Source organism: Uloborus diversus, chromosome 7, assembly GCF_026930045.1.
Source record: "Uloborus diversus isolate 005 chromosome 7, Udiv.v.3.1, whole genome shotgun sequence".
NCBI classification, from domain to species: domain Eukaryota; kingdom Metazoa; phylum Arthropoda; class Arachnida; order Araneae; family Uloboridae; genus Uloborus; species Uloborus diversus.
In genome coordinates, this window is record NC_072737.1 from 161,275,356 (window position 1) to 161,289,918 (window position 14,563).

A 14,563-nucleotide genomic window follows, 5' to 3' on the forward strand; every position below is an offset into this window, starting at 1 on the left:
TAATAATAAGCGCAAAAATTGCTGAAAACTACAGAAATAAACACAAAGTTTACTGAAAGCTGCAATAATCAGCACAAAATTTGTTGAAAGCTTCAATTATAATAAGCACAAAATTTGCTGAAAGAATCAATTATAATAAGCACAAAATTTGCAGAAAACTGCAATAATGAGGACAAAATTTGCTGTAAACAGAAAAAGTTTCCAGTTTTTGTGCTTATTAGCGTTGTTTTGTTTACTTTTGAATAGCAAGTGAGCCACTTCAATACCTTTGTGTTGAAAAGGAAATTTACAGCAAAAAAATCGCTGCAAATTGCTGTAATAATAAACACAGAATTTGCAGAGAAACAGCAATAACAAGCTCAAAATTTGCCTAAGACTGCATAAATTTGCTACTTTTATGAGCATGAACGTTATTTTGCTCCTTTTTCATTGATAAGTGGGAATTCTCAAGAGCTTTGTGCTGAAAAATAGAAGGAACTAAATCAATGTTAATAAGCACAAAATTAGTAGAAAACTGAAAAAATTTGTACATTTTATGGTTTTTAACGTGGGTTTGTTTTCTTTTAAGTGGTTCAATTGTTAGCTTCTTGTCACGATACGTTTTTAGAAACTTCAGATAAGTCTTGTGTTAGACAAATTTATCAAAATGTTTATAAAATAAAACGTTTAGTATTAAAACCACAAAAACAGCTTAGCTCATTTTTTAAAATTTACAGGAGACACGAGAAACATTTCACGCTCTTTCCACTTAATCTTTCCACCATCCACCATTAAAACACTTTCGTTTCACAAGCATTCGACGCACGACTTCATTTCTTTTTCATTTTTTGAAACGGGTATTGTCTAACTATTTAGAGATAATAAAATAATAGTTCAAAAAACTAAAAAAACACGCTTTCGTAGCAAAATGAACTAAAAAGTGAAAAATAATCTTTGGATGATAGTAGTTGACCAATCACTTAATTTTAATGTAATACAAAAAAGCGTGGGGTGCTGTCTATTTACATTTTTGCTTGGACAACAAATGGAAGAAATTCAAGACAACTGATAAGAAGCCCCCCACGCTTTTTTGTATTACATTAAAATTAAGAGATTGGTCAACTACTATCATCCAAAGATTATTTTTCACTTTTTAGTTCATTTTGCTACGAAAGCGTGTTTTTTTAGTTTTTTAAACTATTATTTATTTTTCTGTTTTTTTAGTCTTTTGTTGGAGAATTATCAGGCAAAGTTTTTTTTCTTTTTTTTTTTGTGCGGTATATGAAAATTTGAATCAGATTGGGACTTAATTGACGAAATTATTTATGAAACGAGTGCGAGGTAATATCTTAAAGTTAAGACAAGGGCACCCCGATGGGAAGCTACTGTGAGTCATCGATGTATGTTTGCGGAAATCATATTTATATTACTTTGAGAGCATTTGAATAAAAGTTTTGTTCAACAATGGTCTAATCAGCTATGAATTTCCGATTGAAGGCTCACCTAAATTTTGGCATGAAATTAGTTAAAAACAATTATATTTCACGTTCTAATTACCTTGGAACATTGGAACAAATTTTGTCTGATGCAGAAAAATTAAAGCTTTTTGTAGATATTTTTAAATAATTTTTGCGAGCATTTTGTAATGTATTTTTTAAAATTTTTCCTTTTTTTCACATTGTTGGATTTATGCCAAAATATTGATTAAAATTGGAGGAAACTAACAATTAAAAGAGTTAATTAATTAATTTGATTATAGAATATTGCATTGTCATCGGGTCTGAGGTCGCGTGCCAAATTTCAAAAGAATCCGATCGCAGGAAGTGGGCGAAATTTGAGCTGCAAGATTCCGTTACAAGATACATACATACATACATACATACATACAGGTGAAGCTAATAAAAGCGTGTTAAAAATAATTTGAATTGAGCTAGCTTTAAGGTACTTACGCCTTATTGAGCAAACCGAATTGCTTATTATCCCCGACCGCTATTCGCAACTCCAACGAACTATAGGGGGCACTGCAGTCACTGTCTAATGGCGGACGAAAAAACTAAAATAAACGCACGCCGTAGCGTAGAAAATGCTAATAAGCCTAGTAATTTTTGTTTGTATGCAGGACTTTTTTGTTTTATTCTTTTTAAATCAATTTTCAAAGTCTTATGGATATTCTGGCCCATGTAAAAAGATGAGAATTCAAGAAGCATTACTAAACATTAGAAATTAATACAAGTTTCGTAGTTCGTAGTTGTAAGCAGTAATTTCCACGATGTCGATTTCAAAATTTATCAATTCTTGATTAAAATACATTTTTATTGTAGCCATATGAACACTATAAATATTTCATGTAAATAAACCTTTGTTTATCAGTGTTATCAAAAGAGGAAGATGAAAGATCTTTGTTTTGTTTGGCTAGCGCTAATTGTTTTACATTCGGTTTCGTATGTTTCTAATTTCTGAATTATGATTTAAGTCTGTCATGCATCATCAATAAAATTCTCACGGATACATGGCGGTAGTTTTCTTTTTAATTGATCTTCCATTATTTCTTTAAACTTATCGAATTCTGTTATCTTTCTACCATTTTAATCCACACATGATAAAAAATAAAAATGGTTTACAACTGACATGCAAAATCTCGCCAAGCAAGTGTTCTTTGCTCGCACAATACTAAAACTATAACCCTAAAATATAATCGCACTATTTTGGCGATGATAATTCTCAGCGTTAAACATTTTTCATTCCATTCTACGATAATACTGCATACAATCCTTCTTTTGAGCTTAAGTTAAAAAATAAAACATATTCTTACAAATTCACACAAAACAATAAAAAAATTTACCTTGTATAAAGTTATCCTCTTCCAAAAAAAAAAAAAATGCTTCGAATAGACTTGCAAATGCGAAGTTTGTTAATCCAGACTTTTTCTTTGTTTAGGATTTCACGCCATTTACCACAGTCAACTCACTTTTTAGAGGGAAATAATAAAGACTAACATTATTTTGAGGAGCTCGAGAATAACATTAAGGGAAAAAACACTTTCTATTGCTAAAAGCAATCCAAGACGCATCGAATGCGTTAATAAATACTCATAACAAACTGCCTATGTTTACTCAACAGACATACGTGGAACGCAATGTTTTAGTTTTTTCGGCAGTTATGTAAATTACCGCAAGGTAGCGTATTCGAGCGCTGGAGTTGCGAATTGACGTTCCGGCTCCTGTTTCAATATTTCCACGCAATGATCATCTCCAGTAATATAAGGCAACACCTCATCCATATTTGTAATGTATTTCAATTGTTAAACGTATTTATTTATTTCATTTTACACAAACTGCTGAATGGCAACACCTCATTGCTGAAAAGTAAAAGACGCACGAGATCGTGTTCGATAGATTTTTAATTTTAATTGTGCGACGACTTCTTGATGTGTAACAACATTATGTGTAAGTTTAGTTAAATTAATTATTTTTAAACTGGGCGGAGATGAAAGCCCAAATTTTCTACTGCTAATTTTATTAAGTCCATATTTCTAGCTTAAGAAAAAAAAAACATATTCTTACAAATTCACACAAAACGATAAAAAAGTTTTACCTGATATAACGTTATTCGCAACTCCAACAAACTATAGGGGACACTGTAGCCACTGTCTAATGGCGGATGAAAAAGTTAATTAATTCTTTTTAAATTAATTTTTAAAGTCTTGTGGATATTCTGGCCCACGTAGAAAGAAATGAGAATTCAAGAAGCATTATTAAACGTCAGAAATTAATGCAAATTACGTAGTTCGTGGTTCTAAGGAGCCATTTCCACGATGTTGAATTCGATATTTATAAATTCTTGATGGAACTACATTTTCATTGTGGCTATAAGACTGACAAGAATAACCTAAAATGACATTACAAATTATTACCAAAAGAGGAAGATGATACTTCTTTGTCTTGTTTGGCTAGCGTTCATTGTTTTGCATTTGTACCTGAGTTTTTCTCTCAAATTGCCGAATCGGTTAATTTAAAATTTTTATGTTTCGTATGTTTCTAATTTCTGAATTATGATTTAATTCTGTCATGCTATGCAAATCATCAACAAAATTCTCACGAATATATGATGGTAATTTTCTTTATTATTGATCTTCCATTATTTCTATAAACTCATCGAATTCTGTTAATCTTTTTACCATTTTAATCCACTAATGATAAAAAATAGAAATGGTTTAACTGACATGCGAAATCTCGTCAAGTGTTTTTTTCTAGCACAATACTAAAACTATAACCCTAAACAGTTTTTTAACGGAACTCTTCAGCTCATTAAGTAAGCAATAAAGTAAAGTTGGCGATGAAAATTCTCAGCTTTTGTTTTTGACATTCTAAACGTTCTTTCACGCGGTTAAACATTTTTCATTTCGTTCTACGATAATACATTCAAGAAAATATTTTGCATACTGTCCATTTTAACTAAATGCTGTTTGCTGCAGTAAAATAAGTCGGCTAATGTTATTAAATCCTTCTTTCGAGCTTAAGATTTAGAAAAAAAACCATATTCCTACAAATTCGCACAAAACAATTTTAAAAAAATTACCTGGTATAACGTTATACTCGTTCAAAAAAAAAAAAAAAAAATGCTTCGAACAGACGAGCATTTTTTTTCGCATGCAAATGCGAAGTTTGTTAAACCAGAGTTTTCTTGTGTTTACGCCATTTACGACAATCAACTTAATTTTTTGAAGAAAATAATGAAAACTAACATTATTTTGAGAAGCTAGAGAATGCCATTAAGGGACGAAACAATTTCTGTTGCTGAAAGTAATTTAAGACACATCAAATGCGTTAATGAATACTCATAAACAAACTGCCTATGTTTACCAACAGACACACGTGGAACGCACTGTTTTACCTTTTTCTTTAATTTTATAAATCACCGCAAGGTAGCGCATTCGAGCGCTGGAGTTGCGAATTGCCTATTTGGTGATGTTTTGATAGTTAAAATTGTAACCCTAACTCCGGTGGATGAACACTGAACTCCACTAGGTAGCGCTCATTGTTGACCATTTTTTTTGTTTTTTTTGTTTCTTTATTCTCCTGAAATGACAGTCGTATCAGTAAAACTGTTAAGTTGCCGGATCGAGTTCAGCCTTGTCACGATAAAGTATCTCCCCGCATCTTAAACATTGCCAAAACATATTATCAAATTATCATGCCATGGAGCGAGTTTCATTGTTGAAACACGCGGGTTACTCGTTCATCGGTTATTATATATAAGAGGATGTTGTTGATGTTACCTGTACTTTTTATGGTGGAGAAAGGGTTAAAGCCAGGATTGCGTAGGTTTCGGAGTAAAACGGGTTTTGGGCAGCGACTTTCGAGCCTATTTTATTAAGAGGGATTCATTCCAAATCGCTTTGTGATGTGATACAGTGAACGCCGATTAATTGAATCAGTGGTTAATTGAATCAAATCGTCAGAAACAGAACAAAATCCAACTTTATTGAAGTAGCCGCTTTTTTGAATCAGCCGCTTAATGGAATTAAAGCTTCTTAGAACAAACGTGATTCAAAAAAGCGGTTACTACTGTAATTTTAACAAAGAAGCACCAATTTATGAAGAAGAAATCCTTTTGAGAGTTCACGGTTTGAGATTATTAAGATGCTAAGCGCTTCAAATACATATACAAATGTCAAAGCCTTCAAATATTTTGAAGTGTAAAGATGTTACGAATGTGGGGCACAGTGAAAGAGTTAAGATAACTTACCTTTTTCAAAATGAACAAATAGGAAACTTAAAGTTAGTAATAGCAACGTTTAATTGCACAAAATCGCAGTTATCTGCAATTTTGTGCAATTAAACGTTGTTATTTCTTATTTTACTTTTCAAACACAAAGGTACTCAAATTTAAATAGGAAATTTGTTTTGAAAATTGCAGTATACAAGAAAAGAACAATGTATTTTATTATATTACAGTGCCCGCCACTAATTAAATCACTGGATTATAAAATCAGCCGCTTTATAGAATCAAATCTGGAAGAACAGAATCATTTCTATATCAAAACATGTTAGGTTTATCCTTTAATAAAATCATCCTCGCCGTTTTATAAAATCAAACTTTTGGAGAGCATATGTTAATTCCTCTCTGAATAGAACCAGGATTTTATTTTTTCTTTCAAGGATTTAAAACATTGCAGCACTAATAAAATAACAAATTCCACATAAACAAAAACGAAAAAATAAGGTGAAAGTTTTACGTTTTTTCTTTTCTTGGGCAGTTGAATGAAAGAAAAAAAATTAAGAATGAAGCAGTCTCAAGAGAATTGTTTCAGGGCCATATATTTAGTTGGTGCTGCCAGTATCCACTTTGCATAACTGTTTCGACATGTAGCCCTGCTCACTGACCACTGAGTCAATCAGTTAGTGCTCATTCAGCTATCTACAGGGGTCGACAGTTCATTTTTACAGTTGAGTTAAAATTGTTAGCTCGCAAGTCGTGACGACTTGAGAGTGAAAGATTAATTCGAAATTTTGAATAAGTATGACAAGCTTCCTAAATGTAGTTAGTGTGATGCTACAATTAAAGTAGGGATTTCTCAATCTTTACTTTCAAATTCTCTTATTCAAACAACAATAAGTCAATATTTTGAGACCCTTGTGAAGTTTTAAAAAACTACCTTATGTAAGTTATAATGTCAACTGTATTTTGCAACTGAACTAAAATAATACAATACAACTAGACTAAAAATAAAATACAACTAATCGTAATTTATTTCTTTTTTAGAGTATTTATACTTAAAAACCTTTTATTTTTTTCAGTGCATGAGTGCCGGATTATAAAATCAGCCGCTTTATAAAATCAAATGTCCTCAAAACGAATGTGATTTTAGTAAGCGGCGGGCACTGTATTGCATTGAAACATGTCCTCATCACCGTCCTGATTAACTGAACCAACCCTAAGTTCTTAAGATTAAATTTCTTATTTTTTCCCCTTTAAAATTTTACAGCATTGAAACCAAAAATGTTGAATTTCTTTTTAACTGTAAATAAGACGTCATTCTAAAACGCTTCAAGCTTATTTATCATTGATTTCCCAGGAACAAAACATTTTCTGCTGTAAGAACTCCCATTTAATCCAGCTAGTCAGTTTGGTGAAATTAAAACGCAAAATTTTTCATTAAATTCTGCACAAACTTTTATAGCACTCAAATGTGATTTTTTCATGAATTTTTTAACTAAATCTCTGATCATGTTTTGTTAACTTTGCCGGTTGACCCTTTGCTTACCTTGTTTTCGATCTTATTCTTTTCTTTAAAACATTTTCTCATGCAATTCACTATAGAATATTATAAATGAACTAGTTTGGTGATATTTTGAACCGATTTACCTTTACTATATTTAAAAAAAAAATGAATTCTCGAATGTTGTTTGTTGTTTTTCACGAATACCATTCATTTAAAAATAATAAGCAGAATATTAGGGAATATACAAACAAAATGACTTTTTAGGTATCAACACAATGCAAAAATAATTAAAAAAAAGCGATGGATGATAATTTTAATCACGAATTTATTCGAAAATATTTCAGTTTCCGATGATTTTTGTTACGTGTTATTTCTGTTTCTTCATTTTTTGACTCATTTAAAAAAGAAAATTAGTCTATACAGTCGAGTTCCGACTTACGCGAGAGATGCGTTCCTAGACCCCTCGCGTAACTAGAAATTTTGCGTTGTGGAAAAGGGTATGTATACAGATTTTTTTATGAACGTACCCAATTTTTTTAGACATTTTGAAGTGTCTTTCAAACTGTTTTAAACCATTTCTTAACTATATATTACAGTTTCTAACATAAAGAATAAAATTTTTACTGTATTTTTCAAAAAACTGCATTATTCAACATAAAATATTGTTTCGATGCACTAAACAAATTATTAGTGAGAGAGGAATGCATAAAATAAAACAGTGCGGTACGAACAATATGTAGTAATAATAAAGCGTTTTACTATAATAGTACTGTATACTTACTATTACTATACTAGTACAGTTGATACAATACTTATATTTATAACTTAAAAATTGAAGATGATTTATGCTGCGCAATCTCAGATCGTAATTCTAATATGTTTTTGAATAGAACTGTTGCTTCGCCTTTACTTTTATAACGTTTCACTATGTGGTAACAACCCTTTTCCATAGTCTTTATAATCCACAAAACAAGAGCATCTTTCAAATTCATACTATTTGCATTTTGCTTAGACATTACTCTGCGAGTTTTATATTAGAACTAAGTTCTGGACTTTAACGGATTGACTTTCCTTAACTTTTAATTGTACGTATGAAAGATTAACTCATACCTATAATTGTCGCGCAACATTCGATCCACTTTTTAGTTTTTCAAGCGTATCAAGAATCTTTGAGTTTTCTTAAATTGTCACAAAAATTTTCTTTCTGTCTTGGCAATCTTTAGATAAATCTGTGCGCTTAGGTGGTAGAATATTTCATCACTTTCATATTTAGAATGTAAAAAATAAATTTGAAATGTGGAGTGGTGTTTTATACACACTAACAAACAAGGGCGGATCCAGAAACTGTTCAAGGAGGGGGCGGTTGTTTTTTACTCTTTGGAACTTCAATTTCTGAAAACTTTTGAAGGAGTGTCCTGAACCCCATCGCTTACCCTTATGAATTCAAAAGTGTTCTACAGTTGTGTTTCTTTCGAAAAATATCCAGATTGATCCTTTGAACTTGTCCCTAATATCATCTAAGATTGTCTGAAATCGAGATTTTGGAACAAAAAATCATATAGAATGTTCTGGTGCTTATCCCCAAAGTAATAAGAGAAATGCTACGATTTCGTTTTCAAGACTTCAATTCCAGAAAAATCCCGGGAAGAGCTCCCTTTCTTTTAACACCGCCGAATATTATGTAAAATTGCGTTTTTGGAACTTGAATATCGAAAATATACCTCAAAGAAGTTCCTGTATCTCGGCCCAAGGAGGGGGCGATCGCCAACATCGTCCCTCCCTTGTATCCGTCCTTGATAACAAAACGATGCTCAGACTAGTGCGGTGTGGGAACTTGAAGTTCACGAAACCATTATTTAGTAGTCAATAACGAAGCCGATACTTGACACGCATGATTCCTTTTCAAATATTTTCGTGTCTGCGGGCGATGAATTCGCATTGACGATAAAATTCGTTACTCGTGAAAAACTCGCGTTATAGCCATTTCGCCTAAGGGGCCATTCATTAATTACGTAAGTACGATTTTGGCAATTTTTGACCCCCCCTCCCCCCATGTAAGGGTACGTAAGATTTTTCAAACCCCTCCACCCCTATTCTTACTCAAGGTTCCATTTTGTTTTTTAAAATAATAAAAAACAAATCTTACATCACTGGAATCGTTACTAAATTCACCATTATTAAATTAAACCTTTTTGTGTAAGGAAATATGTACTAAAAAGTTAGAATCTAGACTAAAAGTTTTTTCGAATTTTTTTTTTTTTTGTATATAATGCGATATTCGTTAAAAATAAAACATGCCATATGTCGTGCGATTCTTTTATTATATTTTATACTATTCATTCTTTGTAAAAGAAATAAAAAACAGCTCATCATATGTTTTTACTTTCCAAACGGAAATGATATATAATCCCTGTCAAACCACTTAACCGCGCGATTTGTAATGTAAAATATCGACTTCGAAAATATTACGTAAGAATGGATTTTAACGCCCAATTCCCCCCTCCCCCCCCAAAGTAAGGCTATATAGAGATTTGAGACGCGGTAGTCAACTGTATATTGAAAAAAAAAAAAACTACTGGGTTTTATTTAGAATGATATAGGAATGGTGTGAAAAAATGGGGAGGTTCCATCTGGCCCAAACTGTCAAACACATCAAGATAAGCTTGTCACGTGGAGAACACCTACCTCCTAATAAAGAGAATTGAAAGTCTGGGCCACTCCATCGCCATCTTTGCCCACTGTCTAAAATAAACTGTTTTGGCGATCCTTAATATAGATAAATGCCAATACATGGTGGAAGGATTGCTTGCAATGGAGGTAGGAATACAGGAGGGAACATGCTGTGTTATCTACTCCTATTGTCGAGGGGTGGTGAGAAAGGGGGAAAAGACTCGTATTATTATGGCGAAAATTTCGCGTGTTTTACTTTTCTCGCTCAAATTGATAATAAAAGTATTTATTGCCTGCCTAGAAAACAAAAAAAAATAATGCACAGCACAATTATATTTTAAGCTTAAAATTTCCAAACTATAAACTAATTACATAATTAATGTCTTAAGTGAATTAAAATTATTTTAGTGACAAATGAATGAACTGATTATAAATGCTATTTTTGTTTTCAATAAAACACAATGATTTTCCCATAGAGAAGTTTACTAAATTATCGAAATTATCAAAACTTGGCAGTCTATGTCCAGATTATAAAATTAGATTACAGCACAATGAAAAAAAGCAGCTAGAAATCAACAAGGATAAATAAAAGAAAAACATAAATGAAAAACTTATTTTGATAAAGTTACCAGAATGAGGATAAAAATAAAATAAAACTAATAAACTTTAGATTAGTTTTTAAAAAAGCAATCCCGGGTAAATAAATGTTAAATAGCATAAAATTCTAAACAACTTCTTGAAAACCTATCCATCCAGTTCTTTGAGTTTTGATGATTCATTCTTTCTTTCTTTATTATTATTATTATTATTATTTTAGAGATGCACGGAATACTTGGTATTCGGTACATTGTATATCGGCAGACAAACCGACTATTTGTTTTGGCAGAGTAGGGGAATGTGGGGCAAAGTGAAATGGTTAAGCTGACTGAGCTTTTTCAAAATGAACAAGTCGGAAATTTGTTTTGAAAATTACAGTACATGAAAGAACATTGTATTTTATAATAAAACATGCATGGAAATAGTATTTTTCATTTTCGGCGGTGAATTTTCGCTTTCAAAAAAAAAAAAAAAAAAGTGGGAAAACTTCGCTTTATTTTTTCATGGGGCAAAGTGAAAAATGAAAAAAGTTTGAAATAAAATATTTTCTATTCGTTTATAAAAAATATTTTTGATCAAAGAATCAGTAAATAAAAGGTTGAATGAATAAATGAAAAGATGCTGAAAGAAATAAACGAATATATAATTAAATAATTTAATTAATGTATGGGGACAAATAAACGAGTGAGTAAAACAGTGAATGAATAAGAAAATAAGTGTATAAATGAATGAATAATTGAATTACTAAATTAAGGTATGTTAATAAAGTAATTAATAAAATGCGTAAAAGATTTAATAAATGATTGAATAATTAAACGAAATTAATTCTTCACTTTTCCCGCATGTACTTGTCTGACTGTGCAAAATATTGTAATTAAAATATTAATAGGCTTAATATTAACTAAATAAATGTTGCATCGAACATTAGGTCTCAATTAATAGTTCAAATGTTAATTACAAGAAATTTATCATTTAATAATACCTAGAATAATATTCGACTTACCATAAAGTATTACAGTATGAGAATCATTTTTCGAAAATTGCTTGTGTTATCACATTCTATGATTGTCAGAGTTATTCTTTTCTTAGCTAGAATAGGCTACATTTTTTACTACATAGTTAAAATATTACTAGATAGGTTGCGTTAACAGCAGAGTAAATATTTCACCATTTCACTTTGCCCTGCTTATTCACTTTGTCGCATATTCCCCTACTTCAACATTCGACAACCGCATAGTGAACAAATTTAAAAATTAGAAAATTTCCAACGAAACATTTTTTATTCAATGAATGAAAGTATCAGTATAATACCATATCACAATATTAATTAAAATTCTTACTTTTTTTTCTTATTTAAATTATTTTAAATGTATAAAAAAATACTTAGACCTTAAATTTAAATCTTGTTGCTTTTCAATGTTTATTAAATCTTCTGACACATTACATTAGTTTTACTATTCTAAACAAATATGACACTATAAATAGAAAAAAAAAATCCATAATGTTAATTAGTAATAAATGTAAAAAAATATTAATTTATTGCAAGTTTACATTAACTGCTACTTTTTTTACTTAAAATCATGGATGTAATGTAAAATGTCCAGCTAATTTTTTTTTCTCTCAAGTACAGTTTCAAAATTAAAAGCGAACGATTTGATCAACATTTATATGCTATACATTAAAGGAGAGCAAATTAATTCTTTTCAATTATTTTAAAGCATGGGATTTTAAAGTATTCTTACTTATAAAATCCGAACTATTGGAAAACTTCATATTCAAGTTTAGTTTCTAACGTTGTATGCATCTTAGGTTAGCAATGAAATACAACGCTAAATTTTCATAAAAAGGAATTAGTATTTCAATCTATGTTTTAAGGTTTTCCTCATTCCCATTAGTTGGAGTAGATTGAAAAATAAATATATAAATAAATGAATAGATTAAAAAAATCTAGGAGTCGGAGTCGGCCATTTTCCATCCGACTCTGCAGCCCTGGTTCAGACGAACCTTTTGAAAGCGATTTGTCAAAAATCGCTTTTGAAATATGCGATTAATAACAGATTTTTTTTCAAAAATACTAAGCACTTTTCATAATGCACTCAAAAGGACAAAATAACTTTTCCGGGTCAGAAAGGACAATTTAAGTATCTGTGTAGTTTTCAACTATCCAAGAAAAAGGCTTTACAAACGAAGAAACGTACGGCTCAAGTCATGTAGAGAATGTTTTATCATTTTCTAGCTTTCAATCACAAATTTGAGGGTTGAAACATGCATATTTTTCTTAATGGGAAAGTTTGATTTGAGCGCACTTTTCTTCGTTAGTGAAGTCTTTTTCTTGAAATAATTGAAAACTACAGGAATACTTTGTCCTTTCTTATATAATTGCCTTTCTGAATCAAAAAAGTTTTTTTGTTCTTTTGAGTGCATCATGTGAAGTGCTTAGTATTTTTCAAAAAAATCCGTTATTTTGAAGATTTTCGTTTTTAAACTATTTTTATTTAGCGTTATGGGCTACCTTAAGATTAAACAAATCATTTAGTGAAATTCCGAAGCCTCGAAGTTTGCTCAGATATAAGCAAAAGAATGGTTCACAACATACGTTTTGTGATAAAGAATCTAATATGTCTCTTTACTTAGCCCTGTTATCGATTTTTGGCATGGATGAGGATAAAAATCCTAAAAAAGGAACGACAGTGAATAAATTTCATGCTTGCTTCATTCATGCCTTGATTCAAAATAGTCATTATGATTACGATTAACAATACTGTTTCAAGGCAACGAAATTTGTAAGAATGGGTTTTATATTCAAACATTTAATGGGGAAATTTCATGAAGTTTGCTGTTTTCCATCCTAACCGAAAAAATAATTTAATTTTAGAATTTTTATTTTTCAGCGTTTAGCTGTACCATTAAATTAAGCAAATCATTAAAAGAAATCCCGAAATCCGTAAGTAGTTTAATTGCTGAGATATAAGTGAAAGCGGGCCTCAGATTTTTCCGTGACAATCAGGCAGAGTAATAAAAGTGCTTAATAAAAATGGGGGCTATTTATCCAATTTTCAATTTAAATACGCTGGAATTGGTAAATTGAAATTTGATGATGTTGCTAAAAAAAATAAGTTTTAACATACTTTTTTGTGTATTTCCTGAAAATAATTGAACTCGGCGAGCATGACCAGTTTTAGTTTTTAGTATGGCCCTGGTCCTTAACTCAGGGGCGTGCGCAGGGCGGGGGAAGGACTCGAGATTTTTAAAGGGGGGTGAAATATAATTAGCATCGTAGGAGTTAACAATATGGAAGGGCGACCGTAAAAGTCATGTGCGACGAACCCAAAAATTTCTGTGTATGCCTCAACCATTACTAAGCTAGAGTGACCATAACTGGCCAAACCAGTGCATTTCAATTTATGTCAGAAAAATGTATGAATGGTTGTTGAAAATTAATGAAAATTTCACAGCTATAAGAGTGCAAAGTTCTATCACCATGAGAATTAGTTTTTACCAAGAACCAGAACTGTAACATCACAGTTCAAAAACAATCTAAGTTTAAAAAAAAAAAAAAAAAAAAACCTAAACAATGCCCATAGTTAGTTATTTAATGTAACGCAATTCTCCTGATTTTTTTTTTATTTTTATTTTGTCTATTATATGCTAGTAATGACAAAGAATATTAATGACCTCTCCGAAAGTGGAAACTGAAGCTGCTTTGATGTGTGGGAGAGAGAGAGTGTGTTTTGTTTGAAAAAAGTTACTATGTGTTTGAAAAAAAAATGGCATTTGAACCCATGCACTCCACCAATTTTTGTTCTTGTGCTAAAATATAAATAAAATTATTGAGGTTCATACAATGTAAGTGCGGCTTACTAAACGCTTGTGTTTATAAATTAATACGAGTTATAAACTTCTGTCTGCACATTCTACAAAAAGTACAATACAATTTTTTTTAAGATCACTTTTTTCTTTTTACTGAATTTAAAAAAAAAGTCAAACGCAAATGAGAGACTTTTGCTGGGGTGTCCATCTCTAAACGCAGAAGTAGTCTCTGCTGCATTCAAAAGTGAATATTTTGATCCGATCGTTCAATAATACTGAACT

The 14,563-nt window shown here is 31.0% G+C and overlaps 1 protein-coding gene across 1 annotated transcript in view; it reads left to right on the forward strand.

Annotated features, from left to right (window-relative positions):
* LOC129226965 (polyamine-transporting ATPase 13A3-like) overlaps window positions 1-14,563 on the forward strand; it is a 103,663-nt gene that overhangs the window by 31,995 nt on the left and 57,105 nt on the right.